A 20,272-nucleotide genomic window follows, 5' to 3' on the forward strand; every position below is an offset into this window, starting at 1 on the left:
TTGTTTATTTCACAAAATAAAATAACGAATGAGTTACACCACGTCGAGAAAATGCAACTAAAAAAACATTATATGAAATAAAATGGGAGGGTGCAACACGAGGACTTCCCGAGGTCACCCATCCTAGTACTACTCTCGCCCAAACACGCTTTGCTTGCGGAGTTACGATGGGATCCGGTGCATTAGTCTTTGGTATGATCACACCGTCAACTCTTGCGCAATCTATTCATATAAAGGCTGCCCTTATCGCGATTCGCCTCAAATTTAAATGCAAATTCGACCAAATATCGTTTCAAATTGTTTATTTCACAAAGCGCAAATAACGAATGAGTTACACCACGTCGAGAAAATGCAACTAAAAAACATTATATGAAATAAAATGGGAGGGTGCAACACGAGGACTTCCGGGAGGTCACCCATCCTAGTACTACTCTCGCCCAAACACGCTTAGCTGCGGAGTTACGATGGGATCCGGTGCATTAGTCTTTGGTATGATACTTGCCCGTCAACTCTTGCATAATCTATTCATATAAAGGCTGCCCTTATCGCGATTGCGCCTCGAATTTAAATGCAAATTCGACCAAATATCGTTTCAAATTGTTTATTTCACAAAAGCGCAAATAACGAATGAGTTACACCACGTCGAGAAAATGCAACTAAAAACATTATATGAAATAAAATGGGAGGGTGCAACACGAGGACTTCGGAGGTCACCCATCCTAGTACTACTCTCGCCCAAGCACGCTTAGCTGCGGAGTTACGATGGGATCCGGTGCATTAGTCTTTGGTATGATCGCACCCGTCAACTCTTGCGCAATCTATTCATATAAAGGCTGCCCTTATCGCGATTCGCCTCGAATTTAAATGCAAATTCGACCAAATATCGTTTCAAATTGTTTATTTCACAAAGCAAATAACGAATGAGTTACACCACGTCGAAAATGCAACTAAAAAAACATTATATGAAATAAAATGGGAGGGTGCAACACGAGGACTTCCGGAGGTCACCCATCCTAGTACTACTCTCGCCCAAGCACGCTTAACTGCGGAGTTACGATGGGATCCGGTGCATTAGTCTGGTATGATCGCACCCGTCAACTCTTGCGCAATCTATTCATATAAAGGCTGCCCTTATCGCATTTCGCCTCAAATTTAAATGCAAATTCGACCAAATATCGTTTCAAATTGTTTATTTCACAACGCAAATAACGAATGAGTTACACCACGTCGAGAAAATGCAACTAAAAAAACATTATATGAAATAAAATGGGAGGGTGCAACACGAGGACTTCCAGGAGGTCACCCATCCTAGTACTACTCTCGCCCAAGCAAGCTTAACTGATGAGTTACGATGGGATCCGGTGCATTAGTCTTTGGTATGATCGCCCCGCCAACTCTTGCGCAATCTATTCATATAAAGGATGCCCTTATCGCGATTGCGCCTCGAATTTAAATGCAAATTCGACCAAATATCGTTTCAAATTGTTTATTTCACAAAAGCGCAAATAACGAATGAGTTACACCACGTCGAGAAAATGCAACTAAAAAACATTATATGAAATAAAATGGGAGGGTGCAACACGAGGACTTCGAGAGGTCACCCATCCTAGTACTACTCTCGCCCAAACACGCTTAGCTGCGGAGTTACGATGGGATCCGTGCATTAGTCTTTGGTATGATCGCACCCGTCAACTCTTGCGCAATCTATTCATATAAAAGCTGCCCTTATCGCAGATGCGCCTCGAATTTAAATGCAAATTCGACCAAATATCGTTTCAAATTGTTTATTTCACAAAAGCATAAATAACGAATGAGTTACACCACGTCGAGAAAATGCAACTAAAAAAACATTATATGAAATAAAATGGGAGGGTGCAACACGAGGACTTCCAGGAGGTCACCCATCCTAGTACTACTCTCGCCCAAAGCGCTTAACTGCGGAGTTACGATGGGATCCGGTGCATTAGTCTTTGGTATGATCGCTTTCCGTCAACTCTTGCGCAATCTATTCATATAAAGGCTGCCCTTATCGCGATTCGCCTCGAATTTAAATGCAAATTCGACCAAATATCGTTCAAATTGTTTATTTCACAAAACATAAATAACGAATGAGTTACACCACGTCGAAAATGCAACTAAAAAAACATTATATGAAATAAAATGGGAGGGTGCAACACGAGGACTTCCCGAGGTCACCATCCTAGTACTACTCGCCCAAGCACGCTTAGCTGCGGAGTTACGATGGGATCCGGTGCATTAGTCTGGTATGATCGCACCCGTCAACTCTTGCGCAATCTATTCATATAAAGGCTGCCCCTTATCGTAGTTGCGCCTCAAATTTAAATGCAAATTCGACCAAATATCGTTTCAAATTGTTTATTTCACAAAAGCAAAATAACGAATGAGTTACACACGTCGAGAAAATGCAACTAAAAAACATTATATGAAATAAAATGGGAGGGTGCAACACGAGGACTTCCAGGAGGTCACCATCCTAGTACTACTCTCCCCAAGCACGCTTAACTGCGGAGTTCTGATGGGATCCGGTGCATTAGTGCTGGTATGATCGCACCCGTCAACTCTTGCGCAATCTATTCATATAAAGGCTGCCCCCTATCGCAGTTGCGCCTCGAATTTAAATGCAAATTCGACCAAATATCGTTTCAAATTGTTTATTTCACAAAACACAAATAACGATTGAGTTACACCACGTCGAGAAAATGCAACTAAAAAAATTATATGAAATAAAATGGGAGGGGTGCAACACGAGGACTTCCCAGGAGGTCACCCATCCTAGTACTACTCTCGCCCAAGCACGCTTAACTGCGGAGTTCTGATGGGATCCGGTGCATTAGTCTTTGGTATGATCGCTTCCGTCAACTCTTGCGCAATCTATTCATATAAAGGCTGCCCTTATCGCGACATTGCGCCTCGAATTTAAATGCAAATTCGACCAAATATCGTTTCAAATTGTTTATTTCACAAAACGCAAATAACGAATGAGTTACACCACGTCGAGAAAATGCAACTAAAAAACATTATATGAAATAAAATGGGAGGGTGCAACGAGGACTTCCGGAGGTCACCATCCTAGTACTACTCTCGCCCAAGCACGCTTAGCTGCGGAGTTACGATGGGATCCGGTGCATTAGTCTTTGGTATGATCGCACCGTCAACTCTTGCACAATCTATTCATATAAAGGCTGCCCTTATCGCGTTGCGCCTCGAATTTAAATGCAAATTCGACCAAATATCGTTTCAAATTGTTTATTTCACAAAACGATAAATAACGAATGAGTTACACCACGTCGAGAAAATGCAACTAAAAAAACATTATATGAAATAAAATGGGAGGGTGCAACACGAGGACTTCCGGAGGTCACCCATCCTAGTACTACTCTCGCCCAAGCACGCTTAGCTGCGGAGTTACGATGGGATCCGGTGCATTAGTCTTTGGTATGATCGCACCCGTCAACTCTTGCACAATCTATTCATATAAAGGCTGCCCTTATCGCGATGCGCCTCAATTTAAATGCAAATTCGACCAAATATCGTTTCAAATTGTTTATTTCACAAAACGCAAATAACGAATGAGTTACACCACGTCGAAAATGCAACTAAAAAACATTATATGAAATAAAATGGGAGGGTGCAACACGAGGACTTCGAGAGGTCACCCATCCTAGTACTACTCTCGCCCAAACACGCTTAGCTGCGGAGTTACGATGGGATCCGGTGCATTAGTCTTTGGTATGATCGCACCCGTCAACTCTTGCACAATCTATTCATATAAAGGCTGCCCTTATCGCGATTGCGCCTCGAATTTAAATGCAAATTCGACCAAATATCGTTTCAAATTGTTTATTTCACAAAGCGCAAATAACGAATGAGTTACACCACGTCGAGAAAATGCAACTAAAAAAACATTATATGAAATAAAATGGGAGGGTGCAACACGAGGACTTCCAGGAGGTCACCCATCCTAGTACTACTCTCGCCCAAACGCAACAACTGCGGAGTTACGATGGGATCCGGTGCATTAGTCTTTGGTATGATCGCACCCGTCAACTCTTGCGCAATCTATTCATATAAAGGCTGCCCTTATCATTTGATTGCGCCTCGAATTTAAATGCAAATTCGACCAAATATCGTTTCAAATTGTTTATTTCACAAAACGCAAATAACGAATGAGTTACACCACGTCGAGAAAATGCAACTAAAAAACATTATATGAAATAAAATGGGAGGGTGCAACACGAGGACTTCAGGAGGTCACCCATCCTAGTACTACTCTCGCCCAAGCACGCTTAACTGCGGAGTTACGATGGGATCCGGTGCATTAGTGCTGGTATGATCGCACCAATCAACTCTTGCTTGCAATCTATTCATATAAAGGCTGCCCTTATCGCAGTTGCGCCTCAATTTAAATGCAAATTCGACCAAATATCGTTTCAAATTGTTTATTTCACAAAGCGCAAATAACGAATGAGTTACACCACGTCGAGAAAATGCAACTAAAAAACATTATATGAAATAAAATGGGAGGGTGCAACACGAGGACTTCGGGAGGTCACCCATCCTAGTACTACTCTACGCCCAAACCGCTTAGCTGCGGAGTTACGATGGGATCCGGTGCATTAGTCTGGTATGATCGCACCCGTCAACTCTTGCGCAATCTATTCATATAAAGGCTGCCCTTATCGCGATTTAGCCTCGAATTTAAATGCAAATTCGACCAAATATCGTTTCAAATTGTTTATTTCACAAAAGCGCAAATAACGAATGAGTTACACCACGTAGAAAATGCAACTAAAAAAACATTATATGAAATAAAATGGGAGGGTGCAACACGAGGACTTCCAGGAGGTCACCCATCCTAGTACTACTCTCGCCCAAGCACGCTTAAGCTGCGGAGTTACGATGGGATCCGGTGCATTAGTCTTTGAATATGATCGCACCGTCAACTCTTGCAATCTATTCATATAAAGGCTGCCCTTATCGCGATTGCGCCTCGAATTTAAATGCAAATTCGACCAAATATCGTTTCAAATTGTTTATTTCACAAAACGCAAAATAACGAATGAGTTACACACGTCGAGAAAATGCAACTAAAAAAATTATATGAAATAAAATGGGAGGGTGCAACACGAGGACTTCCAGAGGTCACCCATCCTAGTACTACTCTCGCCCAAGCACGCTTAACTGCGGAGTTACGATGGGATCCGGTGCATTAGTCTTTGGTATGATCGCACCGTCAACTCTTGCGCAATCTATTCATATAAAGGCTGCCCTTATCGCGATTCGCCTCGAATTTAAATGCAAATTCGACCAAATATCGTTTCAAATTGTTTATTTCACAAAGCATAAAATAACGAATGAGTTACACCACGTCGAGAAAATGCAACTAAAAAAACATTATATGAAATAAAATGGGAGGGTGCAACACGAGGACTTCCAGGAGGTCACCCATCCTAGTACTACTCTCGCCCAAGCACGCTTAACTGCGGAGTTACGATGGGATCCGGTGCATTAGTCTTTGGTATGATCGCACCGTCAACTCTTGCACAATCTATTCATATAAAGGCTGCCCTTATCGCGATTGCGCCTCGAATTTAAATGCAAATTCGACCAAATATCGTTTCAAATTGTTTATTTCACAAAACGCAAATAACGAATGAGTTACCACGTCGAGAAAATGCAACTAAAAACATTATATGAAATAAAATGGGAGGGTGCAACACGAGGACTTCCAGGAGGTCACCATCCTAGTACTACTCTCGCCCAAGCACGCTTAGCTGCGGAGTTACGATGGGATCCGTGCATTAGTCTTTGGTATGATCGCACCGTCAACTCTTGCAATCTATTCATATAAAGGCTGCCCTTATCGCGATTGCGCCTCGAATTTAAATGCAAATTCGACCAAATATCGTTTCAAATTGTTTATTTCACAAAGCGAAAATAACGAATGAGTTACACCACGTCGAGAAAATGCAACTAAAAAAAATTATATGAAATAAAATGGGAGGGTGCAACACGAGGACTTCCAGAGGTCACCCATCCTAGTACTACTCTCGCCCAAGCACGCTTAGCTGCGGAGTTACGATGGGATCCGGTGCATTAGTCTTTGGTATGATCGCACCGTCAACTCTTGCAATCTATTCATATAAAAGTGCCCTTATCGCGATTCGCCTCGAATTTAAATGCAAATTCGACCAAATATCGTTTCAAATTGTTTATTTCACAAAGCGCAAATAACGAATGAGTTACACCACGTCGAGAAAATGCAACTAAAAAACATTATATGAAATAAAATGGGAGGGTGCAACACGAGGACTTCCGGAGGTCACCATCCTAGTACTACTCTCGCCCAAGCACGCTTAGCTGCGGAGTTGATGGGATCCGGTGCATTAGTCTTTGGTATGATCGCACCGTCAACTCTTGCAATCTATTCATATAAAAGGCTGCCCTTATCGCGATTGCGCCTCAAATTTAAATGCAAATTCGACCAAATATCGTTTCAAATTGTTTATTTCACAAAGCATAAATAACGAATGAGTTACACGTCGAGAAAATGCAACTAAAAAAACATTATATGAAATAAAATGGGAGGGTGCAACACGAGGACTTCGAGGAGGTCACCCATCCTAGTACTACTCTCGCCCAAGCACGCTTAACTGCGGAGTTACGATGGGATCCGGTGCATTAGTCTTTGGTATGATCGCACCGTCAACTCTTGCGCCAATCTATTCATATAAAGGCTGCCCTTATCGCGATTGCCTCGAATTTAAATGCAAATTCGACCAAATATCGTTCAAATTGTTTATTTCACAAAACGCAAATAACGAATGAGTTACACCACGTCGAGAAAATGCAACTAAAAAACATTATATGAAATAAAATGGGAGGGTGCAACACGAGGACTTCCAGAGAGGTCACCCATCCTAGTACTACTCTCGCCCAAGCACGCTTAGCTGCGGAGTTACGATGGGATCCGGTGCATTAGTCTTTGGTATGATCGCACCCGTCAACTCTTGCATAATCTATTCATATAAAGGCTGCCCTTATCGCGATTGCGCCTCAAATTTAAATGCAAATTCGACCAAATATCGTTTCAAATTGTTTATTTCACAAAGCGCAAATAACGAATGAGTTACACCACGTCGAGAAAATGCAACTAAAAAAAATTATATGAAATAAAATGGGAGGGTGCAACACGAGGACTTCGAGGAGGTCACCCATCCTAGTACTACTCTCGCCAAAACTGCGCTTAACTGCGGAGTTACGATGGGATCCGGTGCATTAGTGCTGGTATGATCGCACCGTCAACTCTTGCGCAATCTATTCATATAAAGGCTGCCCTTATCGCGATTGCGCCTCAATTTAAATGCAAATTCGACCAAATATCGTTTCAAATTGTTTATTTCACAAAGCGCAAATAACGAATGAGTTACACCACGTCGAAAAATGCAACTAAAAAAACATTATATGAAATAAAATGGGAGGGTGCAACACGAGGACTTCCCGAGGTCACCATCCTAGTACTACTCTGCCAAAGCACGCTTAGCTGCGGAGTTCGATGGGATCCGGTGCATTAGTGCTTTGGTATGATCGCACCCGTCAACTCTTGCAATCTATTCATATAAAGGCTGCCTTATCGCAGTTGCGCCTCGAATTTAAATGCAAATTCGACCAAATATCGTTCAAATTGTTTATTTCACAAGCGAAAATAACGAATGAGTTACACCACGTCGAGAAAATGCAACTAAAAAACATTATATGAAATAAAATGGGAGGGTGCAACACGAGGACTTCCAGGAGGTCACCCATCCTAGTACTACTCTCGCCCAAGCAGCTTAGCTGCGGAGTTACGATGGGATCCGGTGCATTAGTGCTGGTATGATCGCTTTCCGTCAACTCTTGCATAATCTATTCATATAAAGGCTGCCCTTATCGCAGTTGCGCCTCGAATTTAAATGCAAATTCGACCAAATATCGTTTCAAATTGTTTATTTCACAAAAGCAAAATAACGAATGAGTTACACCACGTCGAGAAAATGCAACTAAAAAACATTATATGAAATAAAATGGGAGGGTGCAACACGAGGACTTCCAGGAGGTCACCCATCCTAGTACTACTCTCGCCCAAGCACGCTTAGCTGCGGAGTTACGATGGGATCCGGTGCATTAGTCTTTGGTATGATCGCACCCGTCAACTCTTGCGCAATCTATTCATATAAAGGCTGCCCTTATCGCGATTGCGCCTCGAATTTAAATGCAAATTCGACCAAATATCGTTTCAAATTGTTTATTTCACAAAAGCGCAAATAACGAATGAGTTACACCACGTCGAGAAAATGCAACTAAAAAAACATTATATGAAATAAAATGGGAGGGTGCAACACGAGGACTTCGAGGAGGTCACCCATCCTAGTACTACTCTCGCCCAAGCACGCTTAACTGCGGAGTTACGATGGGATCCGGTGCATTAGTCTTTGGTATGATCGCACCGTCAACTCTTGCGCAATCTATTCATATAAAGGCTGCCCTTATCGCGATGCGCCTCGAATTTAAATGCAAATTCGACCAAATATCGTTTCAAATTGTTTATTTCACAAAACACAAATAACGATTGAGTTACACCACGTCGAGAAAAGGCAACTAAAAAAACATTATATGAAATAAAATGGGAGGGGTGCAACACGAGGACTTCCGGAGGTCACCATCCTAGTACTACTCTCGCCCAAGCACGCTTAGCTGCGGAGTTCGATGGGATCCGGTGCATTAGTGCTGGTATGATCGCACCCGTCAACTCTTGCCCAATCTATTCATATAAAAATTGCCCTTATCGCATTGCGCCTCGAATTTAAATGCAAATTCGACCAAATATCGTTTCAAATTGTTTATTTCACAAAACGCAAATAACGAATGAGTTACACCACGTCGAGAAAATGCAACTAAAAAAAACATTATATGAAATAAAATGGGAGGGGTGCAACACGAGGACTTCCCAGGAGGTCACCCATCCTAGTACTACTCTCGCCCAAGCACGCTTAGCTGCGGAGTTACGATGGGATCCGGTGCATTAGTCTTTGGTATGATCGCACCCGTCAACTCTTGCGCAATCTATTCATATAAAGGCTGCCCCTTATCGCAGTTGCGCCACAAATTTAAATGCAAATTCGACCAAATATCGTTTCAAATTGTTTATTTCACAAAAAGCAAATAACGATTGAGTTACACCACGTCGAGAAAATGAAACAAAAAAAAATTATATGAAATAAAATGGGAGGGGTGCAACACGAGGACTTCCCAAGAGGTCACCCATCCTAGTACTACTCTCGCCCAAGCACGCTTAACTGCGGAGTTTTGATGGGATCCGGTGCATTAGTCTTTGGTATGATCGCACCCGTCAACTCTTGCGCAATCTATTCATATAAAGGCTGCCCTTATCGCGATTCGCCTCGAATTTAAATGCAAATTCGACCAAATATCGTTTCAAATTGTTTATTTCACAAAAGCATACAAATAACGAATGAGTTACACACGTCGAGAAAATGCAACTAAAAAAATTATATGAAATAAAATGGGAGGGTGCAACACGAGGACTTCCGGAGGTCACCATCCTAGTACTACTCTCGCCCAAACACGCTTAAGCTGCGGAGTTCGATGGGATCCGGTGCATTAGTCTTTGGTATGATCCTTTCCGTCAACTCTTGCGCCAATCTATTCATATAAAAGCTGCCCTTATCGCGATTCGCCTCGAATTTAAATGCAAATTCGACCAAATATCGTTTCAAATTGTTTATTTCACACATAAATAACGAATGAGTTACACCACGTCGAGAAAATGCAACTAAAAAAATTATATGAAATAAAATGGGAGGTGCAACGAGGACTTCAGGAGGTCACCATCCTAGTACTACTCTGCCCAAAGCACGCTTAACTGCGGAGTTCGATGGGATCCGGTGCATTAGTCTTTGGTATGATCTTGTCGTCAACTCTTGCATAATCTATTCATATAAAGGCCCCTTATCGCGATTGCGCCTCGAATTTAAATGCAAATTCGACCAAATATCGTTTCAAATTGTTTATTTCACAAAAGCGCAAATAACGAATGAGTTACACCACGTCGAGAAAATGCAACTAAAAAACATTATATGAAATAAAATGGGAGGGTGCAACACGAGGACTTCCAGGAGGTCACCCATCCTAGTACTACTCTCGCCCAAGCACGCTTAACTGCGGAGTTACGATGGGATCCGGTGCATTAGTCTTTGGTATGATCGCACCCGTCAACTCTTGCATAATCTATTCATATAAAGGCTGCCCTTATCGCGATTTAGCCTCAATTTAAATGCAAATTCGACCAAATATCGTTTCAAATTGTTTATTTCACAAAAGCATAAATAACGAATGAGTTACACCACGTCGAGAAAATGCAACTAAAAAAACATTATATGAAATAAAATGGGAGGGTGCAACACGAGGACTTCCGGAGGTCACCATCCTAGTACTACTCTCGCCCAAGCACGCTTAGCTGCGGAGTTACGATGGGATCCGGTGCATTAGTCTTTGGTATGATCGCACCGTCAACTCTTGCGCAATCTATTCATATAAAGTGCTGCCCCTATCGCGATTGCGCCTCAATTTAAATGCAAATTCGACCAAATATCGTTTCAAATTGTTTATTTCACAAAACGCAAATAACGAATGAGTTACACCACGTCGAGAAAATGCAACTAAAAAAATTATATGAAATAAAATGGGAGGGGTGCAACACGAGGACTTCCCAGGAGGTCACCCATCCTAGTACTACTCTCGCCCAAGCACGCTTAGCTGCGGAGTTCTGATGGGATCCGGTGCATTAGTGCTGGTATGATCGCACCCGCCAACTCTTGCGCAATCTATTCATATAAAGGCTGCCCTTATCGCAGTTGCGCCTCGAATTTAAATGCAAATTCGACCAAATATCGTTTCAAATTGTTTATTTCACAAAACGCAAATAACGAATGAGTTACACCACGTCGAGAAAATGCAACTAAAAAAAATTATATGAAATAAAATGGGAGGGGTGCAACACGAGGACTTCCCAGGAGGTCACCCATCCTAGTACTACTCTCGCCCAAGCACGCTTAACTGCGGAGTTCTGATGGGATCCGGTGCATTAGTGCTGGTATGATCGCACCCGTCAACTCTTGCGCAATCTATTCATATAAAGGCTGCCCCTTATCGCACTTGCGCCTCGAATTTAAATGCAAATTCGACCAAATATCGTTTCAAATTATTTATTTCACAAAACGAAAATAACGAATGAGTTACACCACGTCGAGAAAATGCAACTAAAAAAACATTATATGAAATAAAATGGGAGGGTGCAACACGAGGACTTCCAGGAGGTCACCATCCTAGTACTACTCTCATGCTTAAGCACGCTTAACTGCGGAGTTACGATGGGATCCGGTGCATTAGTCTTTGGTATGATCGCACACATCAACTCTTGCGCAATCTATTCATATAAAGGCTGCCCTTATCATGATTAGCGCCTCGAATTTAAATGCAAATTCGACCAAATATCGTTTCAAATTGTTTATTTCACAAAAGCGCAAATAACGAATGAGTTACACCACGTCGAGAAAATGCAACTAAAAAAATTATATGAAATAAAATGGGAGGGTGCAAACGAGGACTTCCAGGAGGTCACCATCCTAGTACTACTCTCGCCCAAGCAGCGCTTAACTGCGGAGTTACGATGGGATCCGGTGCATTAGTCTTTGGTATGATCGCACCCGTCAACTCTTGCATAATCTATTCATATAAAGGCTGCCCTTATCGCGATTGCGCCTCGAATTTAAATGCAAATTCGACCAAATATCGTTTCAAATTGTTTATTTCACAAAACGCAAATAACGAATGAGTTACACCACGTCGAGAAAATGCAACTAAAAAAACATTATATGAAATAAAATGGGAGGGTGCAACGAGGACTTCCAGGAGGTCACCCATCCTAGTACTACTCTCGCCCAAGCACGCTTAAGCTGCGGAGTTGATGGGATCCGGTGCATTAGTCTTTGGTATGATCGCACCGTCAACTCTTGCGCAATCTATTCATATAAAGGCTGCCTTATCGCGATTCGCCTCGAATTTAAATGCAAATTCGACCAAATATCGTTTCAAATTGTTTATTTCACAAAAGCAAATAACGAATGAGTTACACCACGTCGAAAATGCAACTAAAAAAATTATATGAAATAAAATGGGAGGGTGCAACACGAGGACTTCCCAAGCCGCAGAGGTCACCCATCCTAGTACTACTCTCGCCTCAATTTAAATGCAAATTCGCACGCTTAAGCTGCGGAGTTACGATGGGATCCGGTGCATTAGTCTGCTTGGTATGATCGCTTCCCGCCAACTCTTGCAATCTATTCATATAAAGGCTGCCCCTTATCGCTGTTGCGCCTCGAATTTAAATGCAAATTCGACCAAATATCGTTTCAAATTGTTTATTTCACAAAACGCAAATAACGAATGAGTTACACCAAAATTTTATGAAATAAAATGGGAGGGGTGCAACACGAGGACTTCCCAGGAGGTCACCCATCCTAGTACTACTCTCGCCCAAGCACGCTTAACTGCGGAGTTCTGATGGGATCCGGTGCATTAGTGCTGGTATGATCGCACCCGTCAACTCCTGCGCAATCTATTCATATAAAGGCTGCCCTTATCGCGAGTTCGCCTCAATTTAAATGCAAATTCGACCAAATATCGTTTCAAATTGTTTATTTCACAAAACACAAATAACGATTGCGTTACACCACGTCGAGAAAATGCAACTAAAAAATTATATGAAATAAAATGGGAGGGGTGCAACACGAGGACTTCCCATGAGGTCACCCATCCTAGTACTACTCTCTGCCCAAGCACGCTTAAGCTGCGGAGTTCGATGGGATCCGGTGCATTAGTCTGGTATGATCGCACCCGTCAACTCTTGCGCAATCTATTCATATAAAGGCTGCCTTATCGCGATTGCGCCTCGAATTTAAATGCAAATTCGACCAAATATCGTTTCAAATTGTTTATTTCACAAAACGCAAATAACGAATGAGTTACACCACGTCGAGAAAATGCAACTAAAAAACATTATATGAAATAAAATGGGAGGGTGCAACACGAGGACTTCGAGGAGGTCACCCATCCTAGTACTACTCTCGCCCAAACACGCTTAAGCTGCGGAGTTCGATGGGATCCGGTGCATTAGTGCTGGTATGATCGCACCCGTCAACTCTTGCAATCTATTCATATAAAGGCTGCCCTTATCGCGATTCGCCTCGAATTTAAATGCAAATTCGACCAAATATCGTTTCAAATTGTTTATTTCACAAAATGCAAATAACGAATGAGTTACACCACGTCGAGAAAATGCAACTAAAAAAACATTATATGAAATAAAATGGGAGGGGTGCAACACAAGGACTTCCCAGGAGGTCACCCATCCTAGTACTACTCTCCCTAAACACAGCTTAACTGCGGAGTTCGATGGGATCCGGTGCATTAGTCTGGTATGATCGCACCGTCAACTCTTGCAATCTATTCATATAAAGGCTGCCCTTATCGCATTCGCCTCAAATTTAAATGCAAATTCGACCAAATATCGTTTCAAATTGTTTATTTCACAAAACGAAAATAACGAATGAGTTACACCACGTCGAGAAAATGCAACTAAAAAAACATTATATGAAATAAAATGGGAGGGGTGCAACACGAGGACTTCCAGGAGGTCACCCATCCTAGTACTACTCTCGCCCAAGCGCTTAAGCTGCGGAGTTCGATGGGATCCGGTGCATTAGTCTGGTATGATCGCACCCGTCAACTCTTGCGCAATCTATTCATATAAAGGCTGCCCTTATCGCGATTACGCCTCAAATTTAAATGCAAATTCGACCAAATATCGTTTCAAATTGTTTATTTCACAAAGCAAAATAACGAATGAGTTACACCACGTCGAGAAAATGCAACTAAAAAAAATTATATGAAATAAAATGGGAGGGTGCAACACGAGGACTTCCGGAGGTCACCCATCCTAGTACTACTCTCGCCAAACACGCTTAACTGCGGAGTTACGATGGGATCCGGTGCATTAGTGCTGGTATGATCGCCCGTCAACTCTTGCGCAATCTATTCATATAAAGGCTGCCCTTATCGCAGTTGCGCCTCAATTTAAATGCAAATTCGACCAAATATCGTTTCAAATTGTTTATTTCACAAAAGCGCAAATAACGAATGAGTTACACACGTCGAGAAAATGCAACTAAAAAACATTATATGAAATAAAATGGGAGGGTGCAACACGAGGACTTCCGAGGTCACCCATCCTAGTACTACTCTCGCCCAAGCACGCTTAACTGCGGAGTTACGATGGGATCCGGTGCATTAGTCTTTGGTATGATCGCACCCGTCAACTCTTGCGCAATCTATTCATATAAAGGCTGCCCTTATCGCAGTTCGCCTCGAATTTAAATGCAAATTCGACCAAATATCGTTTCAAATTGTTTATTTCACAAAGCGCAAATAACGAATGAGTTACACCACGTCGAGAAAATGCAACTAAAAAAACATTATATGAAATAAAATGGGAGGGTGCAACACGAGGACTTCCCGGAGGTCACCCATCCTAGTACTACTCTCGCCCAAGCACGCTTAACTGCGGAGTTACGATGGGATCCGGTGCATTAGTGCTTTGGTATGATCGCACCGTCAACTCTTGCGCAATCTATTCATATAAAGGCTGCCCTTATCGATTCTTGCCTCAAATTTAAATGCAAATTCGACCAAATATCGTTTCAAATTGTTTATTTCACAAAACGCAAATAACGAATGAGTTACACCACGTCGAGAAAATGCAACTAAAAAAAGTGCTGTATTATATGAAATAAAATGGGATTCTTGCAATTTAAATGGTGCAAATACGAGGACTTCACAAAACGCAAATAACGAAGGTCACCACCATCCTAGTACTACTCTCGCCCAAGCACTCTCGCTTAGCTGCTGCGGAGTTACGATGGGATCCGGTGCATTAGTGCTGGTATGATCGCACCACGTCAACTCTTGCATAATCTATTCATATAAAGGCTGCCCTTATCGCGATTACGCCTCGAATTTAAATGCAAATTCGACCAAATATCGTTTCAAATTGTTTATTTCACAAAGCAAATAACGAATGAGTTACACCACGTCGAGAAAATGCAACTAAAAAACATTATATGAAATAAAATGGGAGGGTGCAACACGAGGACTTCCAGGAGGTCACCATCCTAGTACTACTCTCGCCCAAGCGCTTAACTGCGGAGTTCGATGGGATCCGGTGCATTAGTGCTGGTATGATCGCACCGTCAACTCTTCGCAATCTATTCATATAAAGGCTGCCCCTTATCGCGATTCGCCTCAAATTTAAATGCAAATTCGACCAAATATCGTTTCAAATTGTTTATTTCACAAAAGCGCAAATAACGAATGAGTTACACCACGTCGAGAAAATGCAACTAAAAAAACATTATATGAAATAAAATGGGAGGGTGCAACACGAGGACTTCCAGAGGTCACCCATCCTAGTACTACTCTCGCCCAAACAAGCAACTGCGGAGTTCGATGGGATCCGGTGCATTAGTGCTGGTATGATCGCACCCGTCAACTCTTGCAATCTATTCATATAAAGGCTGCCTTATCGCGATTGCGCCTCGAATTTAAATGCAAATTCGACCAAATATCGTTTCAAATTGTTTATTTCACAAAAATAACGAATGAGTTACACCACGTCGAGAAAATGCAACTAAAAAAAATTATATGAAATAAAATGGGAGGGTGCAACACGAGGACTTCCAGGAGGTCACCCATCCTAGTACTACTCTCGCCCAAGCTTAAGCTGCGGAGTTACGATGGGATCCGGTGCATTAGTCTTTGGTATGATCGCACCCGTCAACTCTTGCAATCTATTCATATAAAGGCTGCCCTTATCGCGATTTGCGCCTCAAATTTAAATGCAAATTCGACCAAATATCGTTTCAAATTGTTTATTTCACAAAGCGAAAATAACGAATGAGTTACACCACGTCGAGAAAATGCAACTAAAAAAACATTATATGAAATAAAATGGGAGGGTGCAACACGAGGACTTCCAGGTCACCCATCCTAGTACTACTCTACCCAAGCACGCTTAGCTGCGGAGTTCGATGGGATCCGGTGCATTAGTCTGGTATGATCGCACCGTCAACTCTTGCGCAATCTATTCATATAAAGGCTGCCTTATCGCGATTTAGCCTCAAATTTAAATGCAAATTCGACCAAATATCGTTTCAAATTGTTTATTTCACAAAGCATAAATAACGAATGAGTTACACCACGTCGAGAAAATGCAACTAAAAAAACATTATATGAAATAAAATGGGAGGGTGCAACACGAGGACTTCCAGGAGGTCACCCATCCTAGTACTACTCTGCGCCAAGCACGCTTAAGCTGCGGAGTTCGATGGGATCCGGTGCATTAGTGCTGGTATGATCGCACCCGTCAACTCTTGCGCAATCTATTCATATAAAGGCTGCCCCTTATCGCAGTTGCGCCTCGAATTTAAATGCAAATTCGACCAAATATCGTTTCAAATTGTTTATTTCACAAAACGCAAATAACGATTGAGTTACACCACGTCGAGAAAATGCAACTAAAAAAAATTATATGAAATAAAATGGGAGGGGTGCAACACGAGGACTTCCGGAGGTCACCCATCCTAGTACTACTCTTAAGCACGCTTAACTGCGGAGTTCTGATGGGATCCGGTGCATTAGTGCTGGTATGATCGCACCGCCAACTCTTGCGCAATCTATTCATATAAAGGCTGCCCTTATCGCAGTTGCGCCTCAAATTTAAATGCAAATTCGACCAAATATCGTTTCAAATTGTTTATTTCACAAAAGGCAAATAACGAATGAGTTACACCACGTCGAGAAAATGCAACTAAAAAGAGCATTATATGAAATAAAATGGGAGGGGTGCAACACGAGGACTTCCCAGGAGGTCACCCATCCTAGTACTACTCTCGCCCAAACACGCTTAACTGCGGAGTTCTGATGGGATCCGGTGCATTAGTGCTGGTATGATCGCACCCGTCAACTCTTGCAATCTATTCATATAAAGGCTGCCCCTTATCGCGATTGCGCCTCGAATTTAAATGCAAATTCGACCAAATATCGTTTCAAATTGTTTATTTCACAAAAGCGCAAATAACGAATGAGTTACACCACGTCGAGAAAATGCAACTAAAAAAACATTATATGAAATAAAATGGGAGGGTGCAACACGAGGACTTCCAGGAGGTCACCCATCCTAGTACTACTCTCGCCCAAGCACGCTTAAGCTGCGGAGTTACGATGGGATCCGGTGCATTAGTCTTTGGTATGATCGCACCCGTCAACTCTTGCGCAATCTATTCATATAAAGGCTGCCCCTTATCACACTTGCGCCTCGAATTTAAATGCAAATTCGACCAAATATCGTTTCAAATTGTTTATTTCACAAAACGCAAATAACGAATGAGTTACACCACGTCGAGAAAATGCAACTAAAAAAACATTATATGAAATAAAATGGGAGGGGTGCAACACGAGGACTTCCCAGGAGGTCACCCATCCTAGTACTACTCTCGCCCAAGCGCGCTTAACTGCGGAGTTCTGATGGGATCCGGTGCATTAGTGCTGGTATGATCGCACCCGTCAACTCTTGCGCAATCTATTCATATAAAGGCTGCCTTATCGCATTTAGCCTCGAATTTAAATGCAAATTCGACCAAATATCGTTTCAAATTGTTTATTTCACAAAACAAAATAACGAATGAGTTACACCACGTCGAAAATGCAACTAAAAAAATTATATGAAATAAAATGGGAGGGTGCAACACGAGGACTTCCGGAGGTCACCCATCCTAGTACTACTCTCTGGCTAAGCACGCAAACTGCGGAGTTCGATGGGATCCGGTGCATTAGTCTTTGGTATGATCGCCCCGTCAACTCTTGCGCAATCTATTCATATAAAGGCTGCCCCTTATCGCGATTCGCCTCAAATTTAAATGCAAATTCGACCAAATATCGTTTCAAATTGTTTATTTCACAAAACGCAAATAACGAATGAGTTACACCACGTCGAGAAAATGCAACTAAAAAAATTATATGAAATAAAATGGGAGGGGTGCAACACGAGGACTTCCCAAGAGGTCACCCATCCTAGTACTACTCTCGCCCAAGCACGCTTAACTGCGGAGTTCTGATGGGATCCGGTGCATTAGTGCTGGTATGATCGCACCGTCAACTCTTGCGCAATCTATTCATATAAAGGCTGCCCTTATCGCAGTTGCGCCTCGAATTTAAATGCAAATTCGACCAAATATCGTTTCAAATTGTTTATTTCACAAAACGCAAATAACGAATGAGCTACACCACGTCGAGAAAATGCAACTAAAAAAAACATTATATGAAATAAAATGGGAGGGGTGCAACACGAGGACTTCCAAGGAGGTCACCCATCCTAGTACTACTCTCTCTTAAGCACGCTTAGCTGCGGAGTTACGATGGGATCGGTGCATTAGTGCTGGTATGATCGCACCGTCAACTCTTGCGCAATCTATTCATATAAAGGCTGCCCTTATCATGATTCGCCTCGAATTTAAATGCAAATTCGACCAAATATCGTTTCAAATTGTTTATTTTCACAAAGCGCAAATAACGAATGAGTTACACCACGTCGAGAAAATGCAACTAAAAAAAATTATATGAAATAAAATGGGAGGGGTGCAACACGAGGACTTCCCCAGAGGTCACCATCCTAGTACTACTCTCGCCCAAGCACGCTTAAATGCGGAGTTCTGATGGGATCCGGTGCATTAGTGCTGGTATGATCGCACCGGTCAACTCTTGCGCAATCTGTTCATATAAAGGCTGCCCCTTATCGCAGATGCGCCTCGAATTTAAATGCAAATTCGACCAAATATCGTTTCAAATTGTTTATTTCACAAAACGCAAATAACGATTGAGTTACACCACGTCGAGAAAATGCAACTAAAAAAAATTATATGAAATAAAATGGGAGGGGTGCAACACGAGGACTTCCCAGGAGGTCACCCATCCTAGTACTACTCTCGCCCAAGCACGCTTAACTGCGGAGTTCTGATGGGATCCGGTGCATTAGTGCTGGTATGATCGCACCCGCCAACTCTTGCGCAATCTATTCATATAAAGGCTGCCCTTATCGCAGTTGCGCCTCAAATTTAAATGCAAATTCGACCAAATATCGTTTCAAATTGTTTATTTCACAAAACGCAAATAACGAATGAGTTACACCACGTCGAGAAAATGCAACTAAAAAAAACATTATATGAAATAAAATGGGAGGGGTGCAACACGAGGACTTCCCAAGAGGTCACCCATCCTAGTACTACTCTCGCCCAAGCACGCTTGACTGCGGAGTTCTGATGGGATCCGGTGCATTAGTGCTGGTATGATCGCACCCGTCAACTCTTGCGCAATCTATTCATATAAAGGCTGCCCCTTATCGCAGTTGCGCCTCGAATTTAAATGCAAATTCGACCAAATATCGTTTCAAATTGTTTATTTCACAAAAGCGCAAATAACGAATGAGTTACACCACGTAGAAAATGCAACTAAAAAACATTATATGAAATAAAATGGGAGGGTGCAACACGAGGACTTCAGGAGGTCACCCATCCTAGTACTACTCTCCAAAAGCACGCTTAACTGCGGAGTTACGATGGGATCCGGTGCATTAGTGCTTTGGTATGATCGCACCCGTCAACTCTTGCGCAATCTATTCATATAAAGGCTGCCCTTATCGCAGTTGCGCCTCGAATTTAAATGCAAATTCGACCAAATATCGTTTCAAATTGTTTATTTCACAAAACGCAAATAACGAATGAGTTACACCACGTCGAGAAAATGCAACTAAAAAACATTATATGAAATAAAATGGGAGGGGTGCAACACGAGGACTTCCCAGGAGGTCACCCATCCTAGTACTACTCTCGCCAAGCGCACGCTTAGCTGCGGAGTTACGATGGGATCCGGTGCATTAGTGCTGGTATGATCGCTTTCCCGTCAACTCTTGCGCAATCTATTCATATAAAGGCTGCCCTTATCGCGATTGCGCCTCGAATTTAAATGCAAATTCGACCAAATATCGTTTCAAATTGTTTATTTCACAAAACGCAAATAACGAATG

At 42.2% G+C, this 20,272-nt stretch overlaps 17 non-coding genes and 44 pseudogenes across 17 annotated transcripts; all 61 read right to left on the reverse strand.

The window, feature by feature from the left end:
• Positions 1 to 87: 87 nt before the first annotated feature.
• On the reverse strand, positions 88 to 206 carry LOC128038035 (5S ribosomal RNA; annotated as a pseudogene).
• A 178-nt stretch (positions 207 to 384) lies between these two features.
• LOC128038095 (5S ribosomal RNA) lies at positions 385 to 503 on the reverse strand (annotated as a pseudogene).
• A 181-nt stretch (positions 504 to 684) lies between these two features.
• On the reverse strand, positions 685 to 801 carry LOC128037889 (5S ribosomal RNA; annotated as a pseudogene).
• A 176-nt stretch (positions 802 to 977) lies between these two features.
• On the reverse strand, positions 978 to 1,093 carry LOC128037772 (5S ribosomal RNA; annotated as a pseudogene).
• A 178-nt stretch (positions 1,094 to 1,271) lies between these two features.
• On the reverse strand, positions 1,272 to 1,390 carry LOC128038138 (5S ribosomal RNA; annotated as a pseudogene).
• A 180-nt stretch (positions 1,391 to 1,570) lies between these two features.
• Positions 1,571 to 1,687, reverse strand: LOC128037989 (5S ribosomal RNA; annotated as a pseudogene).
• Positions 1,688 to 1,869: 182 nt separating this feature from the next.
• Positions 1,870 to 1,987, reverse strand: LOC128037980 (5S ribosomal RNA; annotated as a pseudogene).
• A 178-nt stretch (positions 1,988 to 2,165) lies between these two features.
• LOC128038078 (5S ribosomal RNA) lies at positions 2,166 to 2,278 on the reverse strand (annotated as a pseudogene).
• A 180-nt stretch (positions 2,279 to 2,458) lies between these two features.
• Positions 2,459 to 2,574, reverse strand: LOC128038121 (5S ribosomal RNA). The gene has a single exon (XR_008193463.1). It is a non-coding gene; the product is annotated as a 5S ribosomal RNA (ribosomal RNA).
• Positions 2,575 to 2,755: 181 nt separating this feature from the next.
• LOC128037941 (5S ribosomal RNA) lies at positions 2,756 to 2,875 on the reverse strand. Its single transcript, XR_008193443.1, has one exon. It is a non-coding gene; the product is annotated as a 5S ribosomal RNA (ribosomal RNA).
• A 477-nt stretch (positions 2,876 to 3,352) lies between these two features.
• On the reverse strand, positions 3,353 to 3,470 carry LOC128037796 (5S ribosomal RNA; annotated as a pseudogene).
• Positions 3,471 to 3,646: 176 nt separating this feature from the next.
• Positions 3,647 to 3,764, reverse strand: LOC128037778 (5S ribosomal RNA; annotated as a pseudogene).
• A 181-nt stretch (positions 3,765 to 3,945) lies between these two features.
• Positions 3,946 to 4,063, reverse strand: LOC128038080 (5S ribosomal RNA; annotated as a pseudogene).
• Positions 4,064 to 4,245: 182 nt separating this feature from the next.
• LOC128038065 (5S ribosomal RNA) lies at positions 4,246 to 4,362 on the reverse strand. Its single transcript, XR_008193456.1, has one exon. It is a non-coding gene; the product is annotated as a 5S ribosomal RNA (ribosomal RNA).
• A 181-nt stretch (positions 4,363 to 4,543) lies between these two features.
• LOC128038086 (5S ribosomal RNA) lies at positions 4,544 to 4,659 on the reverse strand (annotated as a pseudogene).
• A 180-nt stretch (positions 4,660 to 4,839) lies between these two features.
• Positions 4,840 to 4,960, reverse strand: LOC128038120 (5S ribosomal RNA; annotated as a pseudogene).
• A 176-nt stretch (positions 4,961 to 5,136) lies between these two features.
• LOC128037867 (5S ribosomal RNA) lies at positions 5,137 to 5,254 on the reverse strand (annotated as a pseudogene).
• A 180-nt stretch (positions 5,255 to 5,434) lies between these two features.
• Positions 5,435 to 5,553, reverse strand: LOC128037794 (5S ribosomal RNA; annotated as a pseudogene).
• A 176-nt stretch (positions 5,554 to 5,729) lies between these two features.
• LOC128038123 (5S ribosomal RNA) lies at positions 5,730 to 5,846 on the reverse strand (annotated as a pseudogene).
• A 177-nt stretch (positions 5,847 to 6,023) lies between these two features.
• LOC128037962 (5S ribosomal RNA) lies at positions 6,024 to 6,141 on the reverse strand (annotated as a pseudogene).
• Positions 6,142 to 6,316: 175 nt separating this feature from the next.
• LOC128038118 (5S ribosomal RNA) lies at positions 6,317 to 6,431 on the reverse strand (annotated as a pseudogene).
• A 176-nt stretch (positions 6,432 to 6,607) lies between these two features.
• Positions 6,608 to 6,726, reverse strand: LOC128037850 (5S ribosomal RNA; annotated as a pseudogene).
• Positions 6,727 to 6,903: 177 nt separating this feature from the next.
• LOC128038154 (5S ribosomal RNA) lies at positions 6,904 to 7,023 on the reverse strand (annotated as a pseudogene).
• A 180-nt stretch (positions 7,024 to 7,203) lies between these two features.
• On the reverse strand, positions 7,204 to 7,322 carry LOC128038052 (5S ribosomal RNA; annotated as a pseudogene).
• Positions 7,323 to 7,500: 178 nt separating this feature from the next.
• On the reverse strand, positions 7,501 to 7,616 carry LOC128038062 (5S ribosomal RNA; annotated as a pseudogene).
• A 175-nt stretch (positions 7,617 to 7,791) lies between these two features.
• On the reverse strand, positions 7,792 to 7,908 carry LOC128037844 (5S ribosomal RNA; annotated as a pseudogene).
• A 181-nt stretch (positions 7,909 to 8,089) lies between these two features.
• On the reverse strand, positions 8,090 to 8,208 carry LOC128037765 (5S ribosomal RNA; annotated as a pseudogene).
• Positions 8,209 to 8,390: 182 nt separating this feature from the next.
• On the reverse strand, positions 8,391 to 8,509 carry LOC128037851 (5S ribosomal RNA; annotated as a pseudogene).
• A 180-nt stretch (positions 8,510 to 8,689) lies between these two features.
• LOC128038043 (5S ribosomal RNA) lies at positions 8,690 to 8,804 on the reverse strand. Its single transcript, XR_008193454.1, has one exon. It is a non-coding gene; the product is annotated as a 5S ribosomal RNA (ribosomal RNA).
• A 182-nt stretch (positions 8,805 to 8,986) lies between these two features.
• Positions 8,987 to 9,106, reverse strand: LOC128038054 (5S ribosomal RNA). The gene has a single exon (XR_008193455.1). It is a non-coding gene; the product is annotated as a 5S ribosomal RNA (ribosomal RNA).
• Positions 9,107 to 9,288: 182 nt separating this feature from the next.
• On the reverse strand, positions 9,289 to 9,408 carry LOC128037963 (5S ribosomal RNA). Its single transcript, XR_008193445.1, has one exon. It is a non-coding gene; the product is annotated as a 5S ribosomal RNA (ribosomal RNA).
• Positions 9,409 to 10,172: 764 nt separating this feature from the next.
• On the reverse strand, positions 10,173 to 10,291 carry LOC128038159 (5S ribosomal RNA; annotated as a pseudogene).
• Positions 10,292 to 10,472: 181 nt separating this feature from the next.
• LOC128038046 (5S ribosomal RNA) lies at positions 10,473 to 10,589 on the reverse strand (annotated as a pseudogene).
• A 179-nt stretch (positions 10,590 to 10,768) lies between these two features.
• LOC128037786 (5S ribosomal RNA) lies at positions 10,769 to 10,887 on the reverse strand. The gene has a single exon (XR_008193428.1). It is a non-coding gene; the product is annotated as a 5S ribosomal RNA (ribosomal RNA).
• Positions 10,888 to 11,068: 181 nt separating this feature from the next.
• Positions 11,069 to 11,187, reverse strand: LOC128037758 (5S ribosomal RNA). Its single transcript, XR_008193425.1, has one exon. It is a non-coding gene; the product is annotated as a 5S ribosomal RNA (ribosomal RNA).
• Positions 11,188 to 11,369: 182 nt separating this feature from the next.
• Positions 11,370 to 11,489, reverse strand: LOC128038148 (5S ribosomal RNA; annotated as a pseudogene).
• A 181-nt stretch (positions 11,490 to 11,670) lies between these two features.
• LOC128038134 (5S ribosomal RNA) lies at positions 11,671 to 11,788 on the reverse strand (annotated as a pseudogene).
• A 773-nt stretch (positions 11,789 to 12,561) lies between these two features.
• LOC128037869 (5S ribosomal RNA) lies at positions 12,562 to 12,680 on the reverse strand. Its single transcript, XR_008193436.1, has one exon. It is a non-coding gene; the product is annotated as a 5S ribosomal RNA (ribosomal RNA).
• Positions 12,681 to 12,858: 178 nt separating this feature from the next.
• On the reverse strand, positions 12,859 to 12,977 carry LOC128037840 (5S ribosomal RNA; annotated as a pseudogene).
• A 179-nt stretch (positions 12,978 to 13,156) lies between these two features.
• Positions 13,157 to 13,274, reverse strand: LOC128038143 (5S ribosomal RNA). Its single transcript, XR_008193465.1, has one exon. It is a non-coding gene; the product is annotated as a 5S ribosomal RNA (ribosomal RNA).
• Positions 13,275 to 13,453: 179 nt separating this feature from the next.
• Positions 13,454 to 13,570, reverse strand: LOC128038029 (5S ribosomal RNA; annotated as a pseudogene).
• Positions 13,571 to 13,747: 177 nt separating this feature from the next.
• On the reverse strand, positions 13,748 to 13,862 carry LOC128037849 (5S ribosomal RNA; annotated as a pseudogene).
• A 179-nt stretch (positions 13,863 to 14,041) lies between these two features.
• LOC128037995 (5S ribosomal RNA) lies at positions 14,042 to 14,157 on the reverse strand (annotated as a pseudogene).
• Positions 14,158 to 14,334: 177 nt separating this feature from the next.
• On the reverse strand, positions 14,335 to 14,451 carry LOC128037831 (5S ribosomal RNA; annotated as a pseudogene).
• A 180-nt stretch (positions 14,452 to 14,631) lies between these two features.
• Positions 14,632 to 14,751, reverse strand: LOC128038152 (5S ribosomal RNA). The gene has a single exon (XR_008193466.1). It is a non-coding gene; the product is annotated as a 5S ribosomal RNA (ribosomal RNA).
• Positions 14,752 to 15,272: 521 nt separating this feature from the next.
• On the reverse strand, positions 15,273 to 15,386 carry LOC128037847 (5S ribosomal RNA; annotated as a pseudogene).
• Positions 15,387 to 15,566: 180 nt separating this feature from the next.
• Positions 15,567 to 15,680, reverse strand: LOC128037865 (5S ribosomal RNA; annotated as a pseudogene).
• Positions 15,681 to 15,852: 172 nt separating this feature from the next.
• Positions 15,853 to 15,968, reverse strand: LOC128038070 (5S ribosomal RNA; annotated as a pseudogene).
• A 180-nt stretch (positions 15,969 to 16,148) lies between these two features.
• On the reverse strand, positions 16,149 to 16,260 carry LOC128038130 (5S ribosomal RNA; annotated as a pseudogene).
• A 179-nt stretch (positions 16,261 to 16,439) lies between these two features.
• Positions 16,440 to 16,557, reverse strand: LOC128037795 (5S ribosomal RNA; annotated as a pseudogene).
• A 182-nt stretch (positions 16,558 to 16,739) lies between these two features.
• Positions 16,740 to 16,852, reverse strand: LOC128037984 (5S ribosomal RNA; annotated as a pseudogene).
• A 182-nt stretch (positions 16,853 to 17,034) lies between these two features.
• On the reverse strand, positions 17,035 to 17,153 carry LOC128037819 (5S ribosomal RNA). The gene has a single exon (XR_008193431.1). It is a non-coding gene; the product is annotated as a 5S ribosomal RNA (ribosomal RNA).
• A 181-nt stretch (positions 17,154 to 17,334) lies between these two features.
• Positions 17,335 to 17,454, reverse strand: LOC128037888 (5S ribosomal RNA; annotated as a pseudogene).
• Positions 17,455 to 17,637: 183 nt separating this feature from the next.
• On the reverse strand, positions 17,638 to 17,756 carry LOC128037841 (5S ribosomal RNA). The gene has a single exon (XR_008193433.1). It is a non-coding gene; the product is annotated as a 5S ribosomal RNA (ribosomal RNA).
• Positions 17,757 to 18,226: 470 nt separating this feature from the next.
• LOC128037875 (5S ribosomal RNA) lies at positions 18,227 to 18,345 on the reverse strand. Its single transcript, XR_008193437.1, has one exon. It is a non-coding gene; the product is annotated as a 5S ribosomal RNA (ribosomal RNA).
• Positions 18,346 to 18,527: 182 nt separating this feature from the next.
• Positions 18,528 to 18,645, reverse strand: LOC128038044 (5S ribosomal RNA; annotated as a pseudogene).
• A 180-nt stretch (positions 18,646 to 18,825) lies between these two features.
• LOC128037987 (5S ribosomal RNA) lies at positions 18,826 to 18,943 on the reverse strand. The gene has a single exon (XR_008193449.1). It is a non-coding gene; the product is annotated as a 5S ribosomal RNA (ribosomal RNA).
• A 182-nt stretch (positions 18,944 to 19,125) lies between these two features.
• LOC128037981 (5S ribosomal RNA) lies at positions 19,126 to 19,244 on the reverse strand. The gene has a single exon (XR_008193447.1). It is a non-coding gene; the product is annotated as a 5S ribosomal RNA (ribosomal RNA).
• Positions 19,245 to 19,427: 183 nt separating this feature from the next.
• LOC128037830 (5S ribosomal RNA) lies at positions 19,428 to 19,546 on the reverse strand. Its single transcript, XR_008193432.1, has one exon. It is a non-coding gene; the product is annotated as a 5S ribosomal RNA (ribosomal RNA).
• Positions 19,547 to 19,726: 180 nt separating this feature from the next.
• Positions 19,727 to 19,844, reverse strand: LOC128038090 (5S ribosomal RNA; annotated as a pseudogene).
• Positions 19,845 to 20,025: 181 nt separating this feature from the next.
• On the reverse strand, positions 20,026 to 20,145 carry LOC128037777 (5S ribosomal RNA; annotated as a pseudogene).
• Between the last annotated feature and the right edge of the window lie 127 nt (positions 20,146 to 20,272).

The sequence above is a fragment of the Gossypium raimondii genome, unplaced genomic scaffold, assembly GCF_025698545.1.
Source record: "Gossypium raimondii isolate GPD5lz unplaced genomic scaffold, ASM2569854v1 Contig00275, whole genome shotgun sequence".
In the NCBI taxonomy this organism is placed as follows: Eukaryota; Viridiplantae; Streptophyta; class Magnoliopsida; order Malvales; family Malvaceae; genus Gossypium; species Gossypium raimondii.